We start from the raw sequence: 8265 nt of genomic DNA on the forward strand, positions 1-8265 counted from the left end.
AGATGTGAAAGCTAGGAGCTAAATGGCACCTTAAACCTAGGTTATGAGTGCCCCAACATAGTACCTGGGTGTACTTTTTTATAACAAGAATACAAACTGAAAATGAATGAACTTCGGCTGAAATTTTATGTTCATTTTTCACATGGTCTAGTCCTCATCTGAAGACTGGGGAAAAACAAAGCCTTACTTCCTCTGCCCACTCCCCTAATAGTCTTAATAATAATAATAGTAATAAATTTTATTTATATCCCACCCTCCCCAGCCGAAGCCGGGCTCAGGGCGGCTAACAACAATAAAACAGTACAACAGTACTGTTAAGAGGGTCCCTTCTCCAATCTTCAGAGAGTGACTGAAAATGGGGAGGCAGAAAAAGGTGCTCCTTTCCTTCTAGCAGTGGCAGTTCTAATCCTAAATCCTAGGCATGGTACTGTGCGCAGAGCTCAGAAACTGCTCGCATTAATGAAATTCCCTAGAACAATGGGATTTTCAAATGTTGATCAGCAACGGGGACTGGGTAAGCACGGAGAGCTCCCTTTGCATGCTCCCTTAGCCCTGGCACTAATGGGCTGGCACTCGCATGCTGGGTGGGGGCAGGGGGCAGAGGGCAGAGTTTGACGAGCACCCTCCATGCCCTCCCACTGCTAAGGTGGGGACAGAATGCAGAGGGTGCTCACGTGCCAGGCAGGGGCTGGGTGAACACATGGAGCAAGTCCTCTGCACTCACCCAGTTTCCACCGCTGACAGGGGGCACTTGTGCAGAATGCAGAGTGTGCCGGGCGCATACGGGGGAAGTGCCTAGTTCCCACACCCCAAGATCCTGTGCCAGAGGCCATGGCTCCCCTATCCCCCTCCCATGCTATGCCCCTGACTGACTGTTGGTTGTTCACTGAGCCATGTTCAAGGTCCTTGTATTAATTTGCATAGCTCCAGATTTCTTAGCTCCAGGACCACCTGAACCCTCATATCCCAGCTCAGTCACTGATATCATTAGCAGAAGCATTTGCTTAATATTCCCTGAGTTTGTGAGGCTTATTTAACAACAAGAGACTGAGCCTTTAATTTCATTGGCCCAGTATTGAGGAATGCTCTGCCAATGGAGATTCAGCAGGCACCTTCCATGCCAACTTATAAATGCCTTCTGAAACCTTTTCTATTCAGGAAATTAAAAATACATCTTTCCACAAGAGTTAGACAATTTCTGACTTGAACTACTTTATGTGGTTTTTGCTGTATGGTTTTATGCATTACGGTTGTAAACCAGTCTGATTTTTTTATGACTAGCAGCATATAAATATTTTTTAGACTAAATAAATAAATATTGCGGAAAGGGATGTATGGAGGCTGAGAGAATCTTGACCAGCCAGCTTTTTTTCCTTTTTTTTTAAGTCTCAGTAATTATGCTGGATCAGCTTTTTTGTAGCAACATGGACCTGCTGTGAATATGTGGTTTTCTAATTGATATAGTAGCTTAGGGAAGGCAGATGCATAAGGGCTAAGTTCAGATCCTCATACAGGTAGCATGGGATTCACATTATTTCAGCTTAAACTGCCTAACAGGGTTGTTGTGAGGAATAAACAGAAGGAAGCCCTTGTATAGGTCCCTGAGTTATTTTTAAAAAGGGTGAGATTTCTATATGCCATGAATAAACAATAACTTTAAATAAATTTGAACAAATGTTGTTTTTGAAGAGAATGGACTTCAGGCTGTTGTTGTTTTTTCAGTGAACATGACCTAAGTCGTGTTCTCTTCTTCACAACCTTCTAGGGGCAGCATGCCAGAGGCAAAAGTGTATGGAGCAACAAATGATTTTATTTTTTTTACCTTTGTACAGTAGTCTAGTTTCTACACACCCACACCCCTCTCTGTCGACCATCCAAGCAAACAAGAGTTCAAGGACATGTTCCAGGCAACTAGAAACACTCAAGAAGAACATGGTGTCAGGTTGATGAGGGTCATGGCCTAGAATGAAGAGGCATGGCTAGGGCGAATGTAATGCCTGGTGAGATTCCTGAGGGGCAAATAGAGAAACATGGAGGACTGCATTCCCCACCACACCCCTGCTCTAAAATCTTTGGGGACAATTAAATATGTGTCTGACTGTGTCTCTGGCCATATTCATGCCATACATTCCAAGCACTGTGATACCACTTTGAATTGGCATGCCCCCCCCCAAGAATTCTGGGAGCAGACTTTGGTAAGGCTGCTCAGAGTTGTTAGGAGACCCCTATCCCATTCACAGAGCTACAGTTTGTGGAGTTCCCCGTTTAACCATTCTGGGTATTATAACTCTGTGAGGGGAATAGGGGCTTTCTGTTAATTCTGAGCACTCAACACAAGCTACAGCTCCCAGAATTCTTGGGAGACTCTTTAAAGTTGTGCCATAGTGCTTTAAACACATGGTGTGAATGGCCTAAGTCTGCCTCTCTTACAAACCTTACACGATGCTGCTTAAACATATACATGGAAGTTTGCACAGTAAATTTCCCTTGAAGCAAAGAAGGAAGCCCACTGGGAATTCTAGGTGTCATTCCTCATGCTTGCACACACACACACACACACACACACACACACACACACACAAATGTGGAGCAGAGTGACTTGCAAGACAAAATGTAAAATAAAGCTACTTTGCAGACAACCATAGGCAGGTTTCAAGGAGAGGGGGAGAGGCATACAGAAGAGCCAGCAAAGCTTTTGAGCACAGGAAAAATCCTGACTGGGTCAGCATAAAGCATCTAAGACAATACATATTTAAGCAGTGCAATCCAGGTAGAAAAATTGCTTGACAGTTGCGTGGAAGCCTTATTCTTTCAGCAATAAATTGTCAAGGATTGTCAAAGCAGTAAAGGTTACCAGTGAAATATTTGCTGGAGCATTATCCAAGATTTCAATACATACAGTTTAGAAAGAGCAATTTCCCCCCAGTTCCATTCCTTTGTTGTCTCCTGAGTTTGTTCTGCCCCCTGGCATTCCAACTCCCCTTGAATTTCCTAGGAAAGCCTTCTAACAGCAACCACAATTTGCTGAAGGCTGGTCCTGATAGCTTGGGGGTGTTATTGGGTTGTTGTTTTTATTTTGTGGTTTTCTATTTCGATTTTATTCTGTGAACTGCCAAGACCTCCAGGTGTAGAGTGGTATATAAATTCTATTATTATTATTATTATTATTATTATTATTATTATTATTATTATTATTATTATTATTAGACAACAACAGCCATCCATAAGACCTGAGGACAAGGGGCATGGGGTTCAAGGGAGTCACAATATTTTGCGGAAAGGCAAAATATTTTTATTTCAAAGAAAGCTAAGGGAAAAGATGGAATTCCTGCAACAGCCTAATGAGGACTGAGCATGCTCAGTGGGCCTAGATTACCAGCAGGCCATTTGCTGATGGTGAGGAACCAAAGATCAGGTGAGAGGAGAAAGAGAATGGTGTATCCTAGAAAGGAGCATAGTTGATTGACTGGAACCCTGAAGCACACTGCACTGTTATATTTCTTGCATGCCTCATTTGTTACCACAATGAATTATGGAATTTGAACATGAATTTGATGCAGATTTTAGTTCTACCATCTCCCTTGCCCCACAAGTTACTGAAGCACACATATTGATAAAACAGTGCATCATCATCATCATCATCATCATCATCATCATCTCAGTGTGATTCAAGGCCAGTCTTAACATTTGGCAGAATAAGACATCAGCAGAGAGGACAGGCCTGTCTGCGCCACACCCTGCCCTGCATGTCCTCAGTTATTGAAGAAAGAATTGCTTGCTGGTCTAGCCAGCTTCTGTATATCCTGTCCTTTGTGACTGAGCATAGCATTGCACCAAGATTATTTTTGTGCAGTGTTACACTGGCATCTGAATGAAGTCAAGTACGTTGGTAAAACACCACACACAAACACATGGAACACAGACAAACATACAGCCACATCAAGAGTGCATAATGTGTTGTGCCTCCCTAATTTTGAAACGGGGAAAACATGAATTAACTGAAAGTTTGTATTCTTTACAAAATTCTCTCCCTCCTGAGTGAATAATTATTTTCCTCATATGACTACCTCAGTGTACAGAAATGGCAAGGTTACCGGTGCTCACAATACTTGCTCCACATTGCAACAAAATCAGTCTTCAGAAGAAGTCCTTGGCTGTTGACACCAGGCAGCACCTTCAGTGTAATATGTGAACAAACTTACTATTGAATGGAGTTCATAAAAGAATCCAATAAATCAAGAAAGAGCTCACGCATTTTTTTTTTTTTTTTTATAAAATTTTTATTGGTTTTACAACATTTTAAAAAGACAAACAGACAATGAAAAAGACAAACAAACACGCATAGTTTCATACATATTTTCTTATAGACCACTTTTCTTGGACTTCCCCATACCCCCCCTCTCTGCATCCCAATGTCCATACCTCAACTAGCAACTCCCAATTATTACTTTCAATTCTCTGTCAACTTAGTCCTTTTCAATCTTCTAACCATATACCCCTGTACCCCCTTGTGTCTGAAAACCACGACATTTTAACATTCATTAAGTTTATAATAGTCCTTCAGATAACTTTTAAATTTTCTCCAGTCTTCTTCCACCGTCTCTTTTCGTTGGTCACGGATTCTGCCTGTCATCTCAGCCAATGCCATATAGTCCATCACTTTCATCTGCCATTCTTCCAGAGTGGGTAAATCTTGTGTCTTCCAGTACTTTGCGATGAGTATTCTTGCCGCTGTTGTAGCATACATAAAAAAAGTTCTATCCTTCTTTGTCACCAATTGGCCAACAATGCCCAAAAGGAAGGCCTCTGGCTTTTTAGGGAAGGTACATTTAAGTACCTTTTTCATTTCATTATAGATCATTTCCCAGAAGGCCTTAATCTTCGGGCATGTCCACCAAAGGTGATAAAAAGTATCTTCAGTCTCTTTACACTTCCAACATTTATTGTCAGGCAAATGATAAATTTTTGCCAGCTTGACTGGGGTCATGTACCACCTGTATACCATTTTCATAATGTTTTCCTTTAAGGCATTACATGCCGTAAATTTAATACCGGTGTTCCATAACCATTCCCAGTCAGCTGACATGATGTTATGTCCAACATCCTGAGCCCATTTAATCATAGCAGATTTTACTGTTTCATCCTGTGTGTTCCATTTCAACAGCAAGTTATACATTCTAGATAGAATCTTAGTATTGGGTTCTAACAGTTCAGTTTCTAATTTTGATTTCTCCACCTGGAAACCAATTTTCCTGTCCTGTTTAAAAAATTCCATTATTTGACGGTATTGAAACCAATTTCCAACTTTATGCTTCAATTTCTCCTGACTTTGTAGTCTGAACTTGTCTCCCTCCTGTTCTAAGATTTCCCAATACTTCGGCCATCCGGCCTCCGTATTGAGTCTCTTCACTGCTTTGGCCTCCACTGGTGACACCCATCTAGGGGTTTTGTTTTCCAATAGATCTTTGTATCTTATCCAAACATTAATCAATGCTTTCCTAACAATGTGATTTTTAAAAGCGCTGTTTACTTTATCATACCAAAGATATGCATGCCAACCAAAAGCATTGTTAAAACCTTCCAGATCCAAGATATCAGTGTTCTCGAGGAGCATCCATTCTTTCAGCCAGCAGAAAGCTGCTGCCTCGTAGTACAATTTTAAGTCCGGCAGGGCAAAACCCCCTCTTTCTTTGGCATCTGTTAATATTTTGAATTTAATTCTGGGCTTTTTGCCCTGCCAGACAAATTTCGAAATATCTTTCTGCCACCTCTTGAAGCATTCCATCTTGTCAAGAATCTGCAAGGTCTGAAACAAAAAGAGCATTCTAGGCAACACATTCATTTTAATCACAGCGATTCGGCCTAGCATTGACAGTTTCAAATTTGACCATATTTCTAGATCTTTTTTAATTTCTGACCAACATTTTTCATAATTGTCCTTGTACAAATTCAGATTTTTAGATGTTAAATAAACCCCTAGGTATTTCACCTTCTTTACCACAATCAAACCTGTTTCCTCTTGAAATTTCTCCTTTTCCATATCTGTTAAGTTTTTCCCTAAAACTTTAGTTTTTTGCTTGTTCAACTTAAATCCAGCTACCTGGCCAAACTGTTGTATTATTTCTAAAACCTTTTTTGTACTAGTGTTTGGCTCTTGCAAAGTCAATACCAGGTCATCTGCAAACGCTCTTAACTTGTAATGTTTAGCTCCGACCTGCACACCTTTAACCTCCTGGTCATTTCTTATCATGTTCAGCAACACCTCCAGAACTGAAATAAAAAGTAATGGGGAAATCGGGCACCCCTGTCGTGTTCCTTTTTCTATCTTAAGTTCCTCCGTCATAACATTATTTACAATCAGTTTAGCTTTTTGTTCAGAATATATTGCAGCCATACCATTCTCAAAACCCTGGCCAAGAGCTCACGCATTTGCCTGCTTTAAGAAGGAAAGAATGATAGTTTACATTTAACCCATCCCACAAGGAGCAGCGTAACAGTGGGATACAAAAGGTCTCTGAGCAGTCTTTCGCTTTAGGATGTATTTCTATAGATCTTGAAAGATTTGTGAAGAACATTTAAATTCTAAGCAGTTGCTACAGCTCATATGTATCCTATGCACATAAAGACTTTGCACTGTTCCAAGACTATGTACGTGAGAGAGAGAAGGGAAGCCACAAATAATACAGAGAAGTGGGCATTTCTATGAGTCAAATTGTATGCTAACCGCACCATGAACCCAACCAAAACATTTGCCTTCTGGTTTGAGAGTTTATGCTTCCTTTGGGTAATAAAAGGAAGAAAATTCAAAGCACTAGTGACACGTCCTTTTGGGTCCGGGTGACCTTAAGCTGCAGTCAGCTTTTCTGCTCACATTTGTTCTTAGACAAGGAGAACAGAGCTGATCTAGGCAGAAAACACCAGAACATAAAATGAGTTCTGCTAGATCAGACCAAAGGTTGATCTACTCTAGTCCAGCATCCTACTTAGTCCAGCATCCTTGTCCCCACAGTATTGGACCAGATGCCTATGACAAAGTAGAGGCCTCATTGAGATTGGATGACTCTGCCTCATCACTCTAAAGCCAAGAAAAAACTGGCCAGTGAGACTTGCAGAGAGTCTCAATGGAGAGCCTGACTCCAAGGGGTTTTACTGGGAAGGCTCTAAACCATGGCTTCTTCCTCTGCTACAATTCCCAGAGTTCAATGCAAAGAGGGATTGCCTGTTAAGCCACGCATTGCAACTCTGGGAATGTAATAGGAGTCTCAACACCCTTAACAAACTACAGCTCCCAGAAATCTTTGGGGAAAGCCGTGACTTTTAATAGCAGTATGATAGTGCTTTAAATGTATGGTGTGAAGGTAGCCTTAGTCACAGAGGGACATTTTGCATGAGCCCTGCTGAAACTCTCAACCCTACAAGTATGTCCTTAGCTCATAGCTAAAAAACATTTTGAAAAACAGTATTCGGTACAATTTATATAAGGAAATCCCACATGGAATACAGGACAGGTTTCTTGTTCTGCTACCTCCACGCGCCTTGCCATTTATGTCAAACAGTTGGTGTATTTAACTGTCAGACAATGAAGTCTATCAAAGCATATTGCATTCTTCATATCCCCATATGTCATATGTCTTCATTTTCTCCTCAGCCTGTCACAATTGTTTCAGCATGTTGTAAAGCATTTCTTCCTTTCTTTCCCCAAAGTTAAGCATCCTTTGTGATAATTACTTGCCTTTTTGGAAAAAAATAAAGATGAAGGGGGGGGGGAATCCCATTGCCTGTCAAGCTTCCCAAGGAGTCTTTGTGACATCTGACTCTTTCTGTTCACCTCCTCTTTCTTACACATTGGTACATGCAACAATTTTTAATTGCAGGAACTTAGCACAACACAATTGCCTCTGTATATTTGCATGCACCCCAATGTCTGTGCAGTGAGAGTTTTCAGGGGTTCCAGCACTTACCCAGGGTTATTGACTATTGGTCTTGTGCCCATATTTAGCCTTAGATGGAATTTACCACCAGCTTTGGGCTGCATTCCCAAGCAACCCGATTCTGAGAAGATGCAGTCCTGGCATGCCAGGGGCCTCTACCAGCCTCACACCGTCCATGGGCTGTGCTTCGAGCTTCAATCAGAAGGACTTGGGACCCCCTCCAGAGCAGTGTCCAGGAGTGGGTCTTCTGTACACCACATTTCCTGTGTCCCTTTGAACTCTCTTCAAAGTTCTTTTTGACTTTCCCTTACAGTACTACTTACCTAGGGTTTGT

Source organism: Podarcis liolepis (assembly GCF_965112155.1).
Source record: "Podarcis liolepis genome assembly, chromosome: Z".
NCBI lineage: Eukaryota > Metazoa > Chordata > Lepidosauria > Squamata > Lacertidae > Podarcis > Podarcis liolepis.